The sequence below is a fragment of the Coregonus clupeaformis genome, chromosome 11 (genome assembly GCF_020615455.1).
Source record: "Coregonus clupeaformis isolate EN_2021a chromosome 11, ASM2061545v1, whole genome shotgun sequence".
NCBI lineage: Eukaryota > Metazoa > Chordata > Actinopteri > Salmoniformes > Salmonidae > Coregonus > Coregonus clupeaformis.
This window is the reverse complement of record NC_059202.1, coordinates 53,644,146-53,666,688: the sequence shown is the minus strand read 5'-3', so window position 1 is coordinate 53,666,688 and position 22,543 is coordinate 53,644,146.

The following is a 22,543-nucleotide window of genomic DNA, read 5'->3' as shown; positions in this document are numbered from 1 at the left end:
TCAGATATTTTGAGTGTTTAAAATGACAAATTATGTAACCAATGGCACACAGGATTTATTCTCCGATTAGGCAATTGGAGATTGTGGTAGGCATATGGCTGATGTTAGGCCTGGTGTGTTCTTTCTGGCTGATTAGGTTACAAATGATTTCATATTGGGCACGCATTTAGGCAAGTACCTGGTGCGTTGATTGATCTCTGACCACGGTAAAAACGAATGTGGGTAGAGTAACCTTACAGCGGGTAGCAGAAATGTAAATAAACTCTCAGATGACAGTATGAGAGAGTGTGGCTGACTTCCTCGCTTAGCGCTCCAATCAGTCTGCAGAGGTGCGGGAAGGAAGTGCTCAAGACTCCTGGGAATTGAGGGAAGCTGGCAACCTGGTCTCAGAGCATTTGGTATTATTCTGTATATAAAAACGAAACTTCTCTTTAGTATAATGTTTCGTATGGTATGTTAAGAATTACAATGACAATTCCGATATATTATGAATTTTCAAAACGTATGACATTTTACAAATTCCAATTTGTTGTGGCTAACGTTAGTTAGGCTAGGGGTTAGGGTTAAGTTTAGGAGTTAGGTTAAAACGATAGCTGTAAGCTCTGGATAAGAGCGTCTGCTAAATGACTAAAATGTAAATGTAAATTGTTAGCTAGAAGAGTTAGGGGAAGGGTTAGCTAACATGCTAAGTAGTTGCAAAGTAGCTAAAAAGTAATACACACTTGCTAAAATCCTAAAGTTGTCTGTGATGAGATTCATTCACGTTATACTCCCACCCTGACCAACCACCCTCCTTTCATTTTTGCCTTAAGTAACCTTCTGTCTTATGTAACCATACCAAACGTAACATATCATAATACCGACATCGATGTTCCGGATTTACGTTTACTATGTCATGTCTAGTCTATGAGACCAGGCTGAGGGAAAAGAGCCAGAGAGACTATGGAGAGTGGGAGTGTGTAGGAGTCCAGAGACTGCCTCCGTTCAATTACCAGTCTGCGACACCGTTGACGCGCGTTCAGACAAGGCAGAAAAGGAGGTGAAGAGTCGGTCGATGTCATCCAAGCACTCTCCACTTATTTGAGTCGTCCCCCATTGACATAATTGGCCAAACCTTATATGAATATCCCCAGACCCACAAAGATGATGAATGGTGAAAATGATAGCGGTTGAGAGGGTTAATAGCGTGTGCAGTGTATGATAGGCTTTTATAGTCATTGGATTCATTAATGGTAGCATATAGGCCTACCTCCATCGTTACAATCAATAGCCGAGTGGTGGCTCTTCTACTAAAATGTAAGAAAAGAGAAAGAGACGAAATTAACTTTAAATACATTGTGACTCTTAAATGGATGGCACTGGCAACCACGTGGTGGAGTCTTGTATGGTTTTTATTTTCTTAACCCTAACACACTTTTGCCAGATAGCTTCTTATGGCTAGATTGGATACAGTTTATGTCATAGTGACGTCAAAAGTTGCACGTAAGGGATAATTTTGCATTTTAGCTAACCATAACATTAACCTTGGCCTAACCTTAACCTAATTCTCCTAACCTGCTACGTTAATTATCCTAGCCTGCTGCGTAAATTATCCTAACCTGCTACGTAGAGTCACTTCTGATATAAACTGTATACCATCTAGTTAAAACCTTTATATAGCCCTGCCATACCTGGAAGATACCAAAGGCATGTAAGTAGGTTAAGTCTGATTAGCCTTTAAACATGAATGTTTCCACAGCATATGCATTTTAAATACCCAATTTGGATTATTTATTCAATATAGAAAAATGCTGACCATAATAGTTTTATCACCAGCAAAATAATTTGTAAACCAAAAAGATACCACACCCCTCTCCAAGGACAAAGTAGCACCTGCGCAATGGAAAGGCCACTGTCCTGGAGAGAAACCCAGACAAACAAAGACTAGATGCAAGTTAATGGGGAAGTTAGACTATGTAAACAAATATTGTAGCGACCTTAACTCAAAACATAACGACCTTGTCAACAAGTTCGGACCTCTTGGTGTAATGGGTAAGGTTTTGGCTTGACAGTTGCTGGACTCGGGTTTGAGTTCTGATCGGGGCTAACTCCCCGAATTTGCTACATTGGTGTTAGAAATGGGATGGCGCCCGTAAGGCCATCGGAGAGGCGTCTCCAAGTGAGGGACTTGTTGAGTTGGGCGATATGGACCAAAATCCATATTGCGATAAATTGTCTAAATTAATGCGATATTGATAAATAGAATGATACGTTTATAACATTAATGTTCTCCACCGTTTTTTTAAACTACAACTACTAGTTTGATGGTTGTAGCCATCAATTGTCCCATTAACAATCACATTTCTCTAGTATAGGCTACTTATCATAATGAACGATATCAGCAAAATGCCTGCGATAAGTGATCTGTATGATAAGTGTTGATAATCCCTTATCTCAGTTCTAGGGATTTAGTATTGAGAAACTTGGGGACACGCACTCCCGAAGGAAGGTAGCAACCTTAAACCAACACCTAACCACTTCATCAACAGGGTTGGAGCGCTTGGCGTAACGGTTAAGGTGTTAAGTTGACAGCCGCTGGACCTAGGTTCGAGTCCTGGTCAGGGCTACATCCCGGATACACTACAGTATTTTAAACAGTACCCTAATAAGTATCAAGCGTAAACAGGGTCCTTCCTAACTGTTACAATTATTTTAATTGTTTACCAAACAGACAAAATGCTGCATGGCGCTAACCGGCCACTAGCCTAATTGGAATAAGGACAATAACGATTAGCTCCAATGATCATTCTATGATGAGTAGCCTAGTTTAAAATAACCATGCTGGTTGGCAGTCTGGCAGATGCTGTCCAAGCCAAGGTGTAGGGATAGGGCCAGTAGTTGGTAGTCCTACAAGGAACTGGTAGCCTGATGAGCCCCCTGTGTGTTCTCAACATTTCAAAGATGTCCATGCTCCCTCCTCTAAATAATATTTACTGTCTCTAAAGGTATCTCACTTCAATATCACTTATAGTCCTATTGATAAGAAGTTATCGCGATAGTTGTCCTCCCAACCTGTAGATTGGATATCCTACCTCAGTGTCTAGGCTAGGAAGGAGTCGCCCCTCTGTCCTTGATCTAGGCTGCGTTTCTGCTTTAGCCTACATGTAGGTGTTCGGTTCTGTAAGACAGTATTGCCAAACCTGTTTTCCAGTTCCACTCAGTTGCCCATTCTAGTTTTCCAACCATGGGATGACAGGAGGAGTGACAGCCACATCTATTAGTGATTCATAGTAGCCTATTGGACCACAGGATTTAGATGAGGCAGCAGTTTGAACAGGTTGTGTGTGCTAGGTCCACTGTCTTTCTTTCCATGTTTTAGGCCTTTATTTAAAAAATCATTGACATGTTTGAGTCCATTTGAAGAATGTTTAACAGTGATATAGGGTTCTGGAGGGGAGGCAAGTCATGTTTAGATTGTAATTAAGGTCTACCCCCTGTTCAAAGTTTACACATGTTTTGAAAGAAAACAATCTAGTTAATTTTTCCTCTCTGTCTTGGTCATTCAAGCGAGAAGTATCTATGTCTACACCTACATTTTTTTGTGTCACTTTTAATGTGTAATTGTATAAACAATATGTAAGTTGATCAAGAATATACAGCAGGTTAGTTGAGCTGTAGTCTCGCGAGGGTGCTGAGATTAGTTGAATTTCATTTTATGTTCCCATTATCAGCTCGTTTTTCATCTCCTGTAAGGAAAGGATAGCTGTTGTAAAAATGTAGAGGTGCTGATGAATTTGAGTTAAATCTGAGTTGGAGATGAGATAAGGTTAATTACAGCTGACCCTTCTCATAGGTATGGGTGTAATATAAGTTGCATACCAAAAGGCAGGTACAGCTATTTGGGACTGACACATTTCCTTGACATCCTAAACCTAGATGGTAAACCTGTGGCAACATATTGGCAAATATAACCACTCACATGATGATCCTCCATCCTGTTTGGCCACACATTAACATATTCTAATAAATGGCCAGAGTCTACAAAGGGCCCAGACATGTGCAGAGGGTTAATAATGTTGAATAATAGTTAAAATAACATTTTAGTTCTGCTCTGTTATGACCAAGTGAGTGTGAGAGCTGTTGTTGTATTCCCAGGAAGAACTATTGACCTGTTTAATTAACCTTGTGTGCTGATTCATTATCACCATGCAAAAACCGTTTAGTTGAGGATTGTGTAAGATCTTACAAGTACTGCCTCATACCTACTGTATGGTCACCAATGGACACAATATATTATATTCGAAATGATCTCTCTTTATAAAATATTATAGAATTGAAGGAGTGAATTCTTCTCACAGTTTGCATTGTTTAAAGATAAATATATCTTCAAAAACGGGGATAAGTGGATATTAAATAGACAACATACACGCCAAACAGGCTTTAGTTTACACAGCTTTTGGAGCCTGTAAAGGAAATGGTGGGATGGACTGGGCGGAGGGCTTGTAGCATTTTGCCATAAATGTTAAGTAGTAGGGGGAAAAAAAAGAAAAGAAAAAAAAAGGAAACGAACAGAAAGGATTTCGACCACGGGAGGAGTTTTTACATTTGGAATGGTGGATGCAATCAGTTGTGCGAGGCTGGTTAGTGGACTCCCCGGGTGACAAATTGAAAGTGTCTCGGTCTAGTTTATAGCCCTGATCAGGTCAAACGAAAAATATTGGAGGTCTGGGTGAGGAGACAGGCCCGCCTGGCGCAGATAAATGGACTGATCATTTCTTATTGAGAAACAATTCCTAAAAGGTAGTTTACTGTGTGACTGGGGAAGCGGGGGAGCGGAGAGCACGACGCGCACCCACTGCTCCCTCTCTGACCCTTCCTCCAGCGCCGGAATGAAATGGATAGAGAGAACGCGCGTTTCTGATGGCACTCCTCCGCCAGAGAGACACTCCATTTGTTATGAAGTAGGGGTCCTGATGAAGTGTAGGGAGCGCCTCCCTTTTTCTCTTACCCCCCCCTCATCCCTCCTTTCTCAGGCACTGCAAGGCCGGCCTTCAGTCTGCTACACTCGAAATGGATGGAAGGAGCCGATTGAATTTTACACTCCCTTGGTCATGATTAATGTGTCTGGAGTGCGGCGTCGCGGCAGTGTCATGCCATGACCACTAGGTGGTGGTCAAGCTCCTCTAGTTGAAGTCTGATGCTTGGGTTTGGGGGCAAGTGGCGGTGAGGGGTGCATTGGTGTTTGGAGATACGGCTCCTCTCTTAGCAGTCGACCCCTTCAACTCCTCTCTCTAGTGTTAATAGAAAATGTGTGCTCACTCCCACTCCCTCTCGTTATTAGGCTACTTCACGGTCTGTTTCTCTGTGCTGTGCGCTGCCCTCTCTGTGTAACTTGGCAGGGTTGGCTGTAAATGTCAGTTTATCACTTAACTCATTGTAAAAGGGTGAGAGGCCTAATAAAAGGAGTCAGGTCGCATTACTAGACTTTGTAACAGATGTTTATGGTGTCCCTTTACTCATTCACAGTTCAAGCCAGTTGTCTAGCAGTAGGGCTAAGTGTGTTTTGGGTTTTATTCTAGATTCACCTTAGAGGGATCTTGTACGAGGTAATGTTTTATTTTAGTGTGTTGTGTCAGTTGAGAACATTAGCTTTTCTCTGTTTGTGTCAGAGTGGGGGTCAGCTCTGATGGGGTCTGTGTATATTCATTCCAGAGAAAGAGGATTTCCCCACAATGATGCCAATAATACCAGCTAAAGTCTTTCCCTGGTTAAATCCAGGAAGTCTGATATTGGGATGATATTGTGACACATTTTGATCCAGGCCCAGGCCAGCCGATGTTCCTTAAAGTGGCTGGTGATAAGGGTCTGTGTTTCATGGTATTAATGGCATTAGGGCAGGAAGTACTTCAGAGACGAGGGATCAATAAAGGCCAGGGGATGTGTGCATGCGTGTGTGTGGCTGGTTTTCCCAGACAGGGAGCAGGTTTAATTTGGCATGAATAATGCAGACAGAGAGAGAGCACACAAGATTGGATGGAGGAAGCTGAAGCATTCAGGTAGACAGTGGGTCTTATCTTGTCTCTTCTCCCCTTCTAAATGATCTGCTACTATCTGATGCTACAGGACATCTTGTGATCGTGACTTATATATATATATACTTTTTTCTGTTGTTCATCTCCTGAAAGGAAATATTAATTTACTGATAACAACAACATCTTGTCAATGCATGAGAAACTCACATTCTCACAACTCCGTCTCCATGAAAGCCGAAAAGCGTGGTGTGCTGCCCTACAGGAGCTCTCGTCCTATCCTGTTCCTCCTGTCCAAACACTGCTTTCATCATCAGGACTACAGCCTGTGATGGATGGAGCTGTCCACAGCCAGGTTGTCATGGCATCTGTTGCATGGCACTGCCTCTGTATCCTGCTTTCTAGATGCTTGGCGTCTTTATATCCTCTAACAAACACCGGTACAAACACACGTGCCCAACCAAACACTCATACACACACACGCATGCATGCACGCACGCACACACACACACACACACACACACACACACACACACACACACACACACACACACACACACACACACACACACACACACACACACACACACACATATGTCGTGCTCTGTGGATGCTTGTTGCCCAGTCACCTCACTCTGGACCCAGTTCCTCTTAGGCAATACCAAACGCTTCTAGAGCAGTGAACTCTTTCACATACTCCAGTCCCAAATGGACTGTGTTTGAAATCGGATCATCTGCGTGCCATAAGACTGTGTAGGCCTCTGAGCTCAGTAGGCATTTGGTAATTGGTCTCCAGGCAAGTTTACTCGGCAGGCCAGCGTAGTTCACCAAACCACCTCCAATACCTGGGCTCTCCTAAAATGGCTGACAGGACTGCGGTCTCATCATGGAGGAGGAACAGAAGGATGGAGGGAGGAAGGGAGGAGATAACTGGAGATAAAAACAATGGGAGAGTGACGAAGCGAGGGATGGTGGAATGAGGGAGAAATCAATAGGAAATCAGCGTTTGGGGAGGGCCCGCCGTTTATCAGGTGACACGGTTAAACAGCGTTAAGGCACTAAAAGTGAGAAAAATACGGGCCGTCCGGCAGGCCATATTGATCACAGCGGAATGGGCCAGCAGAAGGCCGAAGCCACTAATAAAATAAGACGTATCTGAGAGGGAATCAGCCGGGGATCGATCGCCGTGGTGATCAAGGCCAAAAACATCTTCACTGGGATTTAAGCCCTCTTCCGCTGACCTGTGGCCCTCACACACATACACACATATACACACACACGCACACATACACCCACACGCACACATACACACACACGTGGACACGCACAGGGGCACAAACACCTCAGACCACGGAATGACGTTTTTTTCTCCACCTTTAGCCTATCCCCATCTTTTTGGTTCAGTGAAAAGGTAGTAGAGGAGACGAGCAGAGGAATCCAAGTGTAACTATTGAGATGCACCCGTAACATCTCCCGCTGTCCTCATTCCCCTCCTCTATACCTCCTCATTACCTAAGTGCCTGGATAGTACACATTAATGGCTTTATTCACTACCCCCACAGACCCCAGGCTTAAACATGCTTTATGGCCCGCATAGCTTGTTTCAAGTGCTCATTTAAATCAGGACCAGTGAAAATGGCCCATCATTGAGAGGGAGTAAAAGAGAGGGAAAGAGAGGAAAAATCAGAACACCATGCCATTTAACATCTGTCGATGGGCAAATAATGAGAGTAGTTAAGTTGACTAGGGGGCGGGGCTTCGAGATGGAACACTTCTGGGTCTTGACCTCATGGCATGGGAATGGAGTTCCCCTTACACACTGATCTAAGGTCAGGTCTTGCTAGAACTTGTGTGTCTGCCAGAATCTCCAGTAGGACTTTTGTGGAAAGAAGGGTCATGGTAGCAGAGCAGAAGTGCTGACAGACTAACTGAGACCCCTCATCTCCAGGGACAGTCTTTCCAGTAAAATACCACAAACCCTTGCCATTGTCTGTCTTGTTACTTCTAGGAAAACAAACAGGTGTCATTGGGCCAGGATGACCGGGAACGTCTCCTGTTTTTCCTGGGTAAGTCACATGGTCAGGTAATAATCATTGGTAAGAGCCCCTTGGTGTGTTGAAGGCCTTTCCAAACACCAGAGGTCAGTTGACAGACAGTTAGTGCTCCTCATTCACCCCTCCCACAACTTCCACATGATGAGAAGCTCTTTCCTCATGTCTTTCAACAGCCCAGGCGTTCTACCAAAACATACTTGTGTTGTGTCATAACCGTTAACCAGTTAGGATGTTTTCTGTGATTTACAGAAACTCAGGGATAGTTTCCTGTGTTGAGGATGGCTAGTGTGCATAATAATAATAATAATAATAATAATAATAATAATAATAATTTGGTGAGTTCTTATATTTGTCCTATTTCACACATGTACAAGCGTGTATTAATATGCGTGTGTGAATTGGAAATGTGTTTTTAGCATATCCCACGGAGAGTGGGGTCACGGGCCAGGGTCTGCCATTATCAACGGTGGGTGTGTGCTGGGGATGGCTAGTGTGCATGGGCTGTGTGTTGAGAATGGCTAGTGCATTCAAGTCAATAATGCATAATGACTGGCGGCCATTGTGAGTGTCCCCATAGGAGCAAAGCAGGAAAGATGACCAGGTTTTGGACATTTGGAGCCAAGGTCAATTGTAGTTTATTGAGAACATTTCCCACAACCCCCTTTGTCTCCCCTTTCTAGTGAAGGGAAGGGCAAGACAGGAATGACCCCAGTCACCGACCTGTGCCTCCAACATATCTCTAACTTCCTTCCTCCCATGATGCAATGATAGGAACCAGTGGCAGTGACTCAGTGAGGGAGGGACAGTCTTTCTTTCCCTATTGCGTCTTTCTGTGCTGGCATTAAGTTTAACAAGTGCTACAAGTGAGGGGCGGCTGGGGAGAGAGCGGGAATGTGACAGATCGCTGCAGATCATGCAGAAAATGTGCCATGCTAAACATCACTTACTGCACATGGGAGAAGTGATGTGTTTGTGCAGTGTTTGCTATCCAAGGAGTTCTGGTGAGGGGAGTAAAAAAAAAGTGAGAGAGGGTCGTTTGCCTTCACAGCTGGGGACTGGAAATTGAATATACAGCTTCATTTTCACAGTTTAAAAAAATAAAAAATAAAACAGAAACTCCAGGAATTATGTTTAGGAGGGCAGAAATTGTTGCTGGGGTTTTGGGTTTCTTTTGATGTGTCCTGATGACGATGATGAAATCCAATAAAAACTAATTAGGAAATTAGGAGAGGGGATCAATATAGTAAGCTCTAGTGGAGCGCACTCTGTGTGTGTTTTGCAATGTGTGTATGTGTGTGTGTAGTACGTGCCAGTGTATGTGTGGTGGTCAGCCTTCAGTAACCCCCTACACCCCCAGGAGTGAGGTGCAGACTCGACCTGGCCAAAACAATCGTTAGCCTGTGGTCCTCTGTGGACTCTCCCCCCTCCCACAGAAGTCATTTATATTTTGTTGACTGCCAGTTCCCTCTCCTATGTGTAATTTGATTCCAGCCAGGGCTACTCATTTCTGATTATTCCCCCCCTCTAATGTTACGCCTAATGTACTCTGGAACCTGCTTATTGCTCTTTAGTTACTTAATTTATTTATTTAGACTCTGTTTTGCCACCGCAAAAACAAATGACGTAGTGGTGTTGGAGTAGCAGGACAGAGTGTGGTAGAAGCCTTGTGAAATGTCTCTCCTGCGGTGTTTCTCCATGCCATGGTGATGGGTAGATGGTGATGGGTAGATAGTGATGGGTAGATAGTGATGGGTAGATGGTGATGGGTAGATAGTGATGGGTAGATGGTGATGGGTAGATAGTGATGGGTAGATGGTGACGGGTAGATAGTGATGGGTAGATGGTGACGGGTAGATAGTGATGGGTAGATGGTGATGGGTAGATGATGATGGGTAGATATGAGTTTACATAAGCATTTTGTCTTTGTTTGAGATTGAGTTTATTTTTATTTTTACAGGGACAGTGCACATGAATCAACGTTTCAGTAAAAGTGCCGGTTTTAGCCAGCCGGCTATTTTTCAACCACAGTCCCTGGGCAGGTTATTAAAAACAATTACAATACAGACAAACAATGAGCAGTGAGCACATTTACATTTTACATTTTAGTCATTTAGCAGACGCTCTTATCCAGAGCGACTTACAGTTAGTGAGTGCATACATTTTCATACTGCACATGCAGAGCAACATAGAACAAGCAACATGTAACATGCGGACAGAGCAACATAGAACAAGCAACATGTAACATGCAGACAGAGCAACATAGAACAAGCAACATGTAACATGCAGACAGAGCAACATAGAACAAGCAACATGTAACATGCAGACAGAGCAACATAGAACAAGCAACACGTAGCACGTTGACAGAGCAATAGCACAAAAAGCAACAAAACAAAATACATAAAAGCAACTGTGTTTCCACACCTCACAAGCTACAGACAACATGGAAAGCGGCAATACACAGCTTGTCTTTCCTTTGGTCACACCAGTTGTGAACTGTTAACATAATAGAGGTTTAATCTCTCTTCTATTGCTGTGGTAGTCAGACTCAATCTGAAGCTGACTCTACTGAAACACCTTGCAGTATCTGGCTGTACCATGAGCCCCAATACCCTTCCAAACACACCCAGCTTCCATGGAGGAGTTTGAGTGGTGGGGGGATCTGATGGTGTTGGGGTTGAGATGTATACGTGAGAGGGTACAGGGTTATAAATGGGTTCCCAGGACAGGACAGGACAGTATAGTGCAGTATGCGGACAGTACCTCTCTGCCTTCTCCAAATTCTCTCCCCCCAATCTCTTCTCAATCCGCTCCCCCCCTCTCTGCCCACTGGTCGGTATGGTAACGGGGCCTTATTTAGCGGCCGGACCCGTCCGTGTCCGCGGCTGGCGATTTGTCCTTGTCTAATTACTGCTGCCGGCTGCTGCTGCCCGCGTGCACATGACTAATGGACAGAGGGCCGGGGATGGGGGGAGGGAGGGTGGGGGGAGGAAGGGTGGAGGAAGGAGGGAGACAGTGTGTAGAGAGGTTGGTGGGGGGAGGTGGACGAGCAGAGCGGCCAGTAGTGGTGATTTGTAGACCAGGCACTCTGTCATTGCCCTGGACCCATTTGTCTTCAAGAGGACTGAGGAAGGGAGAAGAGGGGTGGAGGGTTGGGGGGGGGCTCGTGGGCAGAAAATTGTTTAAAATTACTCCCATTTTCTAGCACTTTCATGCTTGGCTACAACAGTATGGCTTGCCCTACCAGGGACAGGATGGAATGGGATGGGGTGGGGGTAGATGTGATGTAAGTTATGACAGAAGTCTTGACGGCTTGCTGCTGCTATTTCTTTTTTAGGCAGACTTGCTTGTTGGCTGGCTGGCCACACCCTCCCTCCTCTCAGAGAGACCGCATGATCAGTTCTCTCTGTCATGACTAGCGCAGTGTACAGAAGGGCAGTATAGATTAAACTGTCCTCTATTTCTAGATTATAACTTAACACTACCCGGCCATACCATAATATATATATTATAAACTGGGTGGTTCGAGTCCTGAATGCTGATTGGCTGACAGCCGTGGTATATCAGACCGTATACCACGGTATGACGAAACGTTTATTTTTACTGCTCTAATTACGTTGGTAACCAGTTTATAATAGCAATAAGTCACCTCAGGGGTTGGTGGGATATGGCCAATATTCCACGACTAAGGGATGTGTCCAAGAACAGCCCTTACCTGTGGTATATTGGCCATATACCACACCCGCTTTGGCCTTATCGCTTATATATAATATATGCCATTTAGCAGGCGCTTTTATCCAAAGCGACATACAATCATGTGTGTATAATTTATACCTACGTGTGGTCCCGGGAATCAAACCCACAATCCTGGCATTGCAAGCACCATGCTCTACCAACTGAGCTACAGAGGACCACCTTACAATGGGGAAAACAAGTATTTAGTCAGCCACCAATTGTGCAAGTTCTCCCACTTAAAAAGATGAGAGAGGCCTGTAATTTTCATCATAGGTACACGTCAACTATGACAGACAAAATGAGAAAAAAAATCCAGAAAATCACATTGTAGGATTTTTTATGAATTTATTTGGAAATTATGGTGGAAAATAAGTATTTGGTCAATAACAAAAGTTTCTCAATACTTTGTTATATACCCTTTGTTGGCAATGACACAGGTCAAACGTTTTCTGTAAGTCTTCACAAGGTTTTCACACACTGTTGCTGGTATTTTGGCCCATTCCTCCATGCAGATCTCCTCTAGAGCAGTGATGTTTTGGGGCTGTCGCTGGGCAACACGGATTTCAACTCCCTTCAAAGATTTTCTATGGGGTTGAGATCTGGAGACTGGCTAGGCCACTCCAGGACCTTGAAATGCTTCTTACGAAGCCACTCCTTCGTTGCCCGGGCGGCGTGTTTGGGATCATTGTCATGCTGAAAGACCCAGCCACGTTTCATCTTCAATGCCCTTGCTGATGGAAGGAGGTTTTCACTCAAAATCTCACGATACATGGCCCCATTCATTCTTTCCTTTACACGGATCAGTCGTCCTGGTCCCTTTGCAGAAAAACAGCCCCAAAGCATGATGTTTCCACCCCCATGCTTCACAGTAGGTATGGTGTTCTTTGGATGCAACTCAGCATTCTTTGTCCTCCAAACATGACGAGTTGAGTTTTTACCAAAAAAGTTATATTTTGGTTTCATCTGACCATATGACATTCTCCCAATCCTCTTCTGGATCATCCAAATGCACTCTAGCAAACTTCAGACGGGCCTGGACATGTACTGGCTTAAGCAGGGGGACACGTCTGCCACTGCAGTATTTGAGTCCCTGGCGGCTTAGTGTGTTACTGATGGTAGGCTTTGTTACTTTGGTCCCAGCTCTCTGCAGGTCATTCACTAGGTCCCCCCGTGTGGTTCTGGGATTTTTGCTCACCGTTCTTGTGATCATTTTGACCCCACGGGGTGAGATCTTGCGTGGAGCCCCAGATCGAGGGAGATTATCAGTGGTCTTGTATGTCTTCCATTTCCTAATAATTGCTCCCACAGTTGATTTCTTCAAACCAAGCTGCTTACCTATTGCAGATTCAGTCTTCCCAGCCTGGTGCAGGTCTACAATTTTGTTTCTGGTGTCCTTTGACAGCTCTTTGGTCTTGGCCATAGTGGAGTTTGGAGTGTGACTGTTTGAGGTTGTGGACAGGTGTCTTTTATACTGATAACAAGTTCAAACAGGTGCCATTAATACAGGTAACGAGTGGAGGACAGAGGAGCCTCTTAAAGAAGAAGTTACAGGTCTGTGAGAGCCAGAAATCTTGCTTGTTTGTAGGTGACCAAATACTTATTTTCCACCATAATTTGCAAATAAATTCATTAAAAATCCTACAATGTGATTTTCTGGAGAAAAAAAATCTCAATTTGTCTGTCATAGTTGACGTGTACCTATGATGAAAATTACAGGCCTCTCTCATCTTTTTAAGTGGGAGAACTTGCACAATTGGTGGCTGACTAAATACTTTTTTTCCCCACTGTACATCCTGCTGGCTTGTCTCTGAAGCTAAGCAGGGTTTGATCTGGTTTGGTCTGGTTAAATCTTGGATGGGAGACCAGGTAGTTGTCTCCAATCATTATTCAATGTATGAACCCTAAAGAATAAACCTTGGTTCGATCTGTTTCTGACAGACGCGGCTGAATCACAAGAATTGGGTGCATGCAAACTCCTGGGACCAGAGACTGGGAGAGGGGGAGGGGGTGGTGGAGGAGGTGGAGACCGGGAAACGGGGGAGACAGACATTCTCCTCAGGCGGAGGAATTGGGTGCATGCACTGGCAACTTTGACTGATGGTCAAACAATAAAAAGAAGTTGTGTTGTGGGCAATTTGATGTAGCACAAGTAAAGCGCCAATATCCATTTATCATTTACCTTTTTTATAATTGAAGAGCATTGTTTTTCACAGACTTTATAAGTATCCATTCTCTGTGAGATGTTCCCGGTTTCCGCCAGTACAGCCACCTACGTCCTCCTGCTCTGGCCCTTATTAGAGCCCATCCACCCAGCAGAGCCTCCCTGGCCCCTAGCTAACCCCCCCCCCCCCCACCAGTCTGTAAAACCAACCACTGCCACCACCAGGGGCTAGCCCTGGTAGCTCTCTATTGATTTTACACTGTTTTTATCTCCCCCTTTGCTCTTTTCTCCAGGCATTCTTAAGTAAATAAACACCAGATTTGTCATGTTTGTGCAGGGAGGAGGAGGGATGGAGGGGGGAGGAGGGGAGGTGGAGAGGGGGAAGCCAGGTCTGGGTTCGGACTGGGTCAGGCATGATTCATTCTGCCATCTCTCTCTCGGGCAGAGGGTTCAGGGGGAGGGGAGGGGTGGTGATGGTGAAAGGGAGTTGAGGTGGAGCCTGTGGAGCCTTCTCTCTGACCCCCCTCGCCCCCTCGCCCCTAACCCCCCTCCACCCCCACCCCTGCTCTCCCTGGTCCGCCCTGGTCCTAAATCACAGTCTGTCAGTGTGTTGGCAGAACAATAGGCCTCAGCTCCAGTGGACTGGACACGATGGCTTTCCTCGTCGTTAGTGTGAGCTAGCCCAGCGCCCTCCACTGGCCCTCCACTGGCCCTCCACTGTCCCCAGAGCACCAGAGGCCCCCACAGGGCCTCACAGAGACCCGCTGGACGGGCTTAGCCTGACAGGCTGGCTGCAGGAGAGGTGGACAGAGGAGGGAGCTACCTACTGGAGCTAGCTGAATCTACAGGAGCTCTGTAGCAGGGGGACCAATGTGTTCACATACACTGAAATAACTGAATTCTGGTTGAGAGAGGAGAGAAGATAAATAAACACGGTAGTGTAAAGATTTCGGAGACCTACTGTATGCAGAGATAGGCAGAGAGAGATAGGCAGAGAGAGATAGGCAGAGAGAGATAGGCAGAGAGATATAGGCAGAGAGAGATAGGCAGAGAGAGATAGGCAGAGAGAGAGGAGAAGCCTACTGAAGCTATATCCCTTTGGTTGGCCGTCACCTATCACCTCCTTTACTGAAATTGTATGGGAAAAGGGTGTTGAGTGTAGCCAAAAGTCAGAGTAAATAGGGGACTAGAGGACTAGATTAGATGAGTGTTCAATATTGTTTTACCAGGTCCTGTATCCTGTCCCATTCTGAGCTTATCGCCATCTACACATTAGCACCTATGATCACTATCTGATCTCCCTCTCTCATCCCTCTCTCCCTCCTCCCTCCCTCCTTCCCTTCTCCTCTCTCATTTCCAGATTCAGTCTCCCCCTTCAACATTTTAAGAGAGCTCAATCTCCTAACTGAAGGCAGATCAATACGTCAGCCCCCAGACCCCCCCGCCCAGCAGTTATGATGATGTTGCCCTGGCCTGTGTTGCTGCTACATCGCACTGAGCAGCGGATCGAACCATTGCTGTCAGGGGGGCTGACGGAAAGCATTAATCACTATTAGTGGAGCTGCTGTTTCCCCCCTGTCTGTCTGTCTGTCTGTCTGTCTGTGTGTGTGCACTGCAGTAAATGCATGTCACACACACAAAACACACACACACGCACACACACATACCCCCACACACACACACACACACACAAAACACACACACACGCAGATGCAGAGTCCTTAGCCCTCGGACAGTGTTTGATTTAAATCCAAATGAGAAGCGGAACTAAAGAAGAGATGGAGACAAGTGCCTGTGTGCTTGCAGCCCTGCACACCCTCAACAACCCCTCCTCCCCTTCCCTCCAACACAGACACACACTCCTTCGTCTCACCTCACTCTATTAAGTGTCAATAGGCGTTTGACCCACCCGAGCCCCGGGAACCTGATCCAGCCCACCCACCACCTCCCGCCTCGTTATCCAGAGTGAGCTCAGTCCGCTGGGCAGGGAGAGGTTCCGGTTACCCTTCTAATCTCATTGGGAAGCTTTAGCCGCGGCTAGCGGATACCTGCGTGTCCGACAAGCAGCCCAGACGCTAATAGTCTAATAGCCCCATGACTGGTGGTAGTGTTGTGTGTTTACGTGTGTGTGTTTGTGTGTGTGTGGATAAGTGTATGTGTTTGTCTGTATTTGTGTATGGGGAGAGTAAGCGGGGTGAAGCCCGGTGTGTGTGTGGCTAATATTTGAGTTTACAGGATGCAATTTGCCTTTAATACAGCCGTCCTAATGTAATTTGGCGTCCATGTGCTGTGCTGTGCTAGGAGGTGTATATTTCTGCTGACTGCATTTGTTTTGTGTTCATATGGACGAGGGGATCCAGTGCATTAGGCCTCCTTTTCACAGTTTAAACATGATGTGCATGGCGGCGGAGGCAGGGGCATTACACAAACAAGGAAATATGTATTTGATTAAAATATATTTTATCTCTTTATTGATTAAAAGGGTCAGTTTGCTAATGGAATGTCTCTGCTCGCTCCCTTCTATAGGCTTTTCTGTTTCTTTCTTTCTCTATCTCCTCCATGGAAGGTAGCAGGGGGACATGGTATAGGAGATGGGGAGCACGTTTTGGGAGAGGGTTTGTATTAGGCCTTTGTAGTGGAGGGGTAGCAGAACCTGACCGTCGGCACTGTTTAGGTTTTATAGCAACTCCAAAGTCAACTGGACATACTGTTTGAATGAAGAGGTAGTTTCCTGTCTCGTAAAAACACGTTCCACTTCTAGATGACAAATGCTATGAGTGACTGTTTAGTTTAATGAGTGACTTCCTTAGTGTGTCTTCCTGGTGGCTCCTAGACATCAGGGTCACACCCGCACCCCATCAGTCAGATCATCTCAGCCCTCAGAGAGAGAGAGAGAGAGAGAGACGGACAGGGTGGGGGGAGTTTGAGAGGAAAGTGGTATATTATGTGTGTGTGTGTGTGTGTGTGTGTGTGATGGAGAGGGTGTGTGATGGAGAGGGTGTGTGTGTGTGATGGAGAGGGTGTGTGTGTGTGATGGAGAGTGTGTGTGTGTGTGATGGAGAGGGTGTGTGTGTGTGATGGAGAGGGTGTGTGTGTGTGTGTGTGTGTGTGTGTGTGTGTGTGTGTGTGTGTGTGTGTGTGTGATAGAGTTGAGCCTGAGTGAGAACAGATGGAGATGTGCTCTTTAATTAACCCTGCAGAATCACAGTGCTAAGAACAGGCCCTGGCCCGTGAATAACACCCAGCGCGCCCACGGTGTGTGTGTGTTTGCACATACTGGAACTGTGTGTGTCTGTGTAATATGTGCGTGTGGTGTAGTGTGTGTGTGTGTGTGTGTGTGGGGAGTTGTAGAACAGTCGGACCGTCAACCCTGCAGCCCCCCTCCCCTCCCTCAGAGCACAACGTTTTATTTCTCATTAGCAGCCAGCAAACTGCTGGGGGATGAAATTTGCTAACAGGAATTAAAAGTGCATTAACACATCTGAGAGATTCATTTCTGCTAATAGTTTTACTAGTGCTCTGACCTTTCAGTTCATTAGAGGACTGCACCGGGAAAGGAGGGAGGGAGGGATGAGGGGAGATAGGAGGGCTAGGGGCTAGGGGCTAACTGTGTCAGGCTAGCGCAGGACACAAGGCTGGCTGTAAACTGTGTGTCGTTCCTTTCTTTTAATGTCTATCTTACTGTGAAGTGAACACACAGAAACACACAGTAAAACGTTTACAACAGACTAAAGAATCACCAGCACTTGCTGTAGGCGATATCAATGCATTCTCATACTTAATATGGATTGATAGCTCATAGACAGTTTTCTGTTCTAGATTCTGTCACTGTAAAAGGACTGCTATAGGTGCTCTGGCGTTAGCTCCAGTGGGGTGTTTCTACACGGTCATGTCTCACCTTCCTTCAGTTAATGAACAGAATTTATTAATTTATTAATTTATTTATACCACATGCCTTTTCAGGTCTGTTAGTGCTCAAGTGTATCACTTACTGGGATGGTTAATTGTTTATGAACTTCACCCTCCCCCTCCTCCCAAATGACGAGAGAGGGAAGGGGGGGGGTTGATGACAAAAAGAGGGAGAGAGAGGGAGAGAGATAAAAAGAGAGCGAGAGATGGCATTTGGCAGAGGGGAAAGGGTTAGAATAATGAATGTAATTTAGAAGTAGAGACGACACACCAGGTCACTTTTAGTCCTCCTCTCCCAGATCGCCCAGTGTGGCGACAAAGATAGATAGACACATAGATAACCGGCTGAATTGACTTCACCAAACAGGGCAACTAAAAGGGAATTAATGTTGTTTTCTCCCACTTTTATTGGAAAGCAAGCGAGGCATGTAACAATGTAATTTGCTTTGCCCTGTTCTCCTATAATTAGCGCTGTACAGAAATGAAATAACATTGACGAGACGCTCAATAAGCCTGATCTATAGTGAAATTAATCCTGCTATCGACACGAAGAACAAACAATACAATTAAGAGAAAACAGGATATAATAGAAGAGAAAGGAGAGAGAGGAGAGAGAAGAGAGAGAGAGGGGGAGGAAAGAGAGAGGAGAGAGAGAGGAGAGAGAGGAGAGAAAGGAGAGAGGGAGGAAAGAGAGAGGAGAGAGAGGAGAGAGAGAGGAAAGAGAGAGAGAATGTGTTCAGGAATAGGATGTGTTTTATCTCCTGGGTTGACTATGCAGGATAATTAATTCATCCATAGTTAATGAAGGCCAGGCGAGGAACCAGGGATTAAACATGAAGCACGGGGAGGAAGACAATTAAAGATACCGGCCTAGTGATTGTTTTCTTGTTGCTCTCTTTTGTTGTTTTACTTTGTTCACTGCCAGGGTGGTCTATTTACTGGCTATTTAAAATGAGCTGGAGCATGTGTGTTCTTCCCAGCCTCCCTCCCTTGTCTGATAACTACTTTACAGCACTTTTCTAGTCAGAAACCCACACAGCCTAAATGAATCCTTTCTGAGACTTTTGGAGCCTGTTTATAGACTGCAGACTGGCCCCTCTAGTATTGATGATTGAATATTTCAATCAGATAAATAGATACAGTAGAAGAGAGGAGTTAGCTAAAGCAGAAGCAGCCTGGTTTCTAATCCAGACAGTTACAGGGGGATCTTTTCTGGAGTAGCATGAAGTTGCCCTAAGGCCACTAAGCCCTTGTTAAGATAAGGGTATAGGTAATCTGATCCTAGATCTGTGTCTATGGGTAACTACCCAGAGCAGGGGTGCCAGTGCCAGTGACAGTGACAGGGGGGGACCTGGCTGAACTTTCTGGCTGAGGGGTTTCCACTCTAGTCCCCGGCTGACTTCAGTCTCCGTCTCGCCTGGAGGCCCAGAGGGGAGCAGAGGCTGGGGGGAAGGGCTGCCGGAACGCTGCTGTAACCTAACGGAAGGCTGGAGCTTCGGAGCGGCGGATATGGAAGAAGGATGGTCTTTCAGGAATTACGAGCCATTAAATCAGAGGTGGGAAGACTCAAGGTTCCCCAAGACTGCTGCACAAGGAATCTGGGGCCGGAGAAATATTGTTTATGGTTTAAAAGACCCAGCGATGGATTTATAAAAGAAACATTCATCATTGCAGGAAAACGGAACAAAACATTCTGGAAATAAATACTCACTCTATAGGTATACTTGTCACCCGGACAGCACAATAACAAGTGAATCTGGAGGAAGATCCTTCATTCTCTGGCAGCTGGCCCCCAAACATGCCATGTCTGTCAAAGTTCAAGCCTCCCTTGGCCTCTCAGTGGCTGTGTGGCTCTGGATGTGTGTGTGTGTGTACATTGTTTGTTTGTACAGTGTTTGTGTGAATAATGTGTGTTAGTTTATAAAATATTCCACTCTATTTCCCCCTCTTTTTCCCTCTTTTTCCCCTCTCTCCCCCTCTATTTCCCCTCTCTCCCCCTCTATTTCCCCCCTCTCCCCCTATATTTCCCCCCTCTCCCCCTCTATTTCCCCCTCTTTCCCACATCTTTTCCACCTCTCTCCCCCTCTCTTTCCCATCTCTCCCCCTCTCTTTCCCATCTCTCCCCCTCTCTTTTCCCTCTATACCCTCTGTCTGTCCGTCCTCTAAGCCCCTTGGGATAGATTTACTAAGCTTTTGCCCTCGGGCAAAGTTTACTTCGGAGGAAAAATGAATAAAACCAAAAATGAGTGATTAAGAAAAGATGAATGTAGCTGTTCATACTATACCTGTTTACGTTGTCTGTCCGTTTTCCTGTTATTTCCCTTTCACGTCTAGTGCACCTGACATACTTCTATTCTGTCTCTCTAAACGATCTTCAAAGTCTAGTAAACACAATTAACTGTATTGATTCCTGTTGCATGCTCCATGTCAGAAGGAAATATGGTTTTAGTAAAGGAACATTTTACAGGAAGGTGATGCTTTTTGGTCAATGCCACGACCTTGAGACAACGTGAAAAATCCATGCGTCTGGCACAGTGCTGTCTGGGCCGCTGAAAGAGGTGAAGATGGCAGCCAGGTCAGCCGTGATACAAGTCAGTGTTCGACGTCCATCCATGTCTGGGGACGTTGGGAGATTACCTGGAAATCGGCCACTAGGGGCAACAGTGAGCACTGTTACCTTCAAGTAGGTTTCGGTATTGCTACAGCATTGTGGATGGGAATGGCAGATGGGCATAAGCATCTGCCTCTGGTTCCAAAGATCCAAAGGTTGCAAGTTCAAATCCAGTAATAAAAAGGTTTTTTTGTTTTAAGACTATCCCAAACCTTAACCCTAACCTTAAAAATTCAGAGTTAATGCCTAAACTTCACCTTAAACACTTCTAAATTTGACGTTTGGAACAACTTCGAAATCTGACGTTTGAGAAATATGGATGAACGTCTAATTCTGACGTGAGACTGTGAGAGCTGGTAGGAAGAAGGATGGTTAACAATGTGATGATGTCAGAAGGCAACATGTAACACATGGTACCTCCAGAATCTTTAAGATATTCATTTTTGAGTGTCTCTAATATATTTAATAATTAAAGTGGTATGCGATAGATCATTTGATTTTGTTTGAGATAGCCGCAAAGCAAGAAAACTTGTGCATGAATTTGGTGTATTGATATAGTCTTCCAACAGCTTTATAAACGTCATTAAAAACAGTTTTTCCATCTCCTTCTCTACTCTTCAAGACAGCTTCTATCACAGACTTATGGGACCACAGGGTCAATGGACAGGCGTTTGTGAAGATAGCGACTGGTTCATCTATTAGATAGAACGTATTGATGCATGTTGACGGACGGAGATTAGATCAATAATGACAGTCTCTGTCCCACACTGACTCTCAGGAGGTTAGCAGACTACAGGAGATGTAGAGCAGAGGTGTTGGGGGAGCGTAAATAGAACATGACAGAATATCAGCAGGGAGGAGGACCGGATGGCAACAGGATGGGATATGAAAACATTTGCCAAAGGGTATGACATAAGTAAGAGGGTTGAGAGTGTGTAAGGTACAGAGGGGAGTGAGAATGGAAAGAAGGAGTGTCTGGGTGTACGAGGTACAGAGGTGAGTGAGAGTGGAAAGGAGGAGTGTCTGGGTGTACGAGGTACAGAGGTGAGTGTGCGTTATGTGTGCACACGAGTGTGTAGCTTCTCGTTGAGTGTGTCTTCATGGCGCGTACAGGCAGTCAGCAGCCAGGTGTTTGTGTTTGTGTGTGTGTGTGTGTGTGTGTGTGTGTGTGTGTGTGTTTGATGGATGGTCTGGCGGGGCAAGGCCACGGATAAGAGTGCAAACAAACTGGGTAATAAATGAGAGAGACAGAGCAGCAGTGATGGGCCTTGCTCCCCAGCCTCTGATGCATGCTAGCCAGGCCCCACAGTCATCTGTAATGGAGAACTGACACTACGATGAAGAGACAATGTTCAGAGGAGGAGAGGAAGAGAAGAATAGAAGAGAGGAAGAGAGAGGATTGGAGGAGAGAGGAGAGAAAGAGAGAGGATTGGAGGAGAGAGGAGAGAAAGAGAGAGGATTGGATGAGAGGAAAGGAAGAGAGAGGATTGGAGGAGAGAGGAGAGGAAGAGAGAGGATTGGAGGAGAGAGGAGGAGGAGACGATGAGATGAGCGAGGTGAGGAGTGGAGAGAGGAGACGAGGAGATGAGTGAGGAGGAGAGGCGAGGAGGAGACGAGGAGACGAGCGAGGTGAGGAGTGGAGAGAGGAGACGAGGAGATGAGTGAGGAGGAGAGGCGAGGAGGAGACGAGGAGACAAGCGAGGTGAGGAGTGGAGAGAGGAGACGAGGAGACAAGTGAGGAGGAGAGGCGAGGAGGATACGAGCGAGGCGAGGAGTGGGGAGGAGAGAGGAGACGAGGAGACGAGCAAGGAGGAGAGGCAAGGAGGAGACGAGCGAGGAGGAGAGAGGAGAGGAGGTGATGAGCGAGGTGAGGAGTGGAGAGGAGAGAGGAGAGGAGGAGAGGAGAAGAGGTGGAGAGGAAAAGAGGTGTAGAGGAGAAGAGGTGGAGAGGAGGAGAGGAGGAGGGGAGAAGAGGTGGAGAGGAGAAGAGGTGGAGAGGAGAAGAGTTGGAGAGGAGAAGAGGAGGAGAGGAGACGAGGTGGAGTGGAGAGGAGAAGAGGTGGAGAGG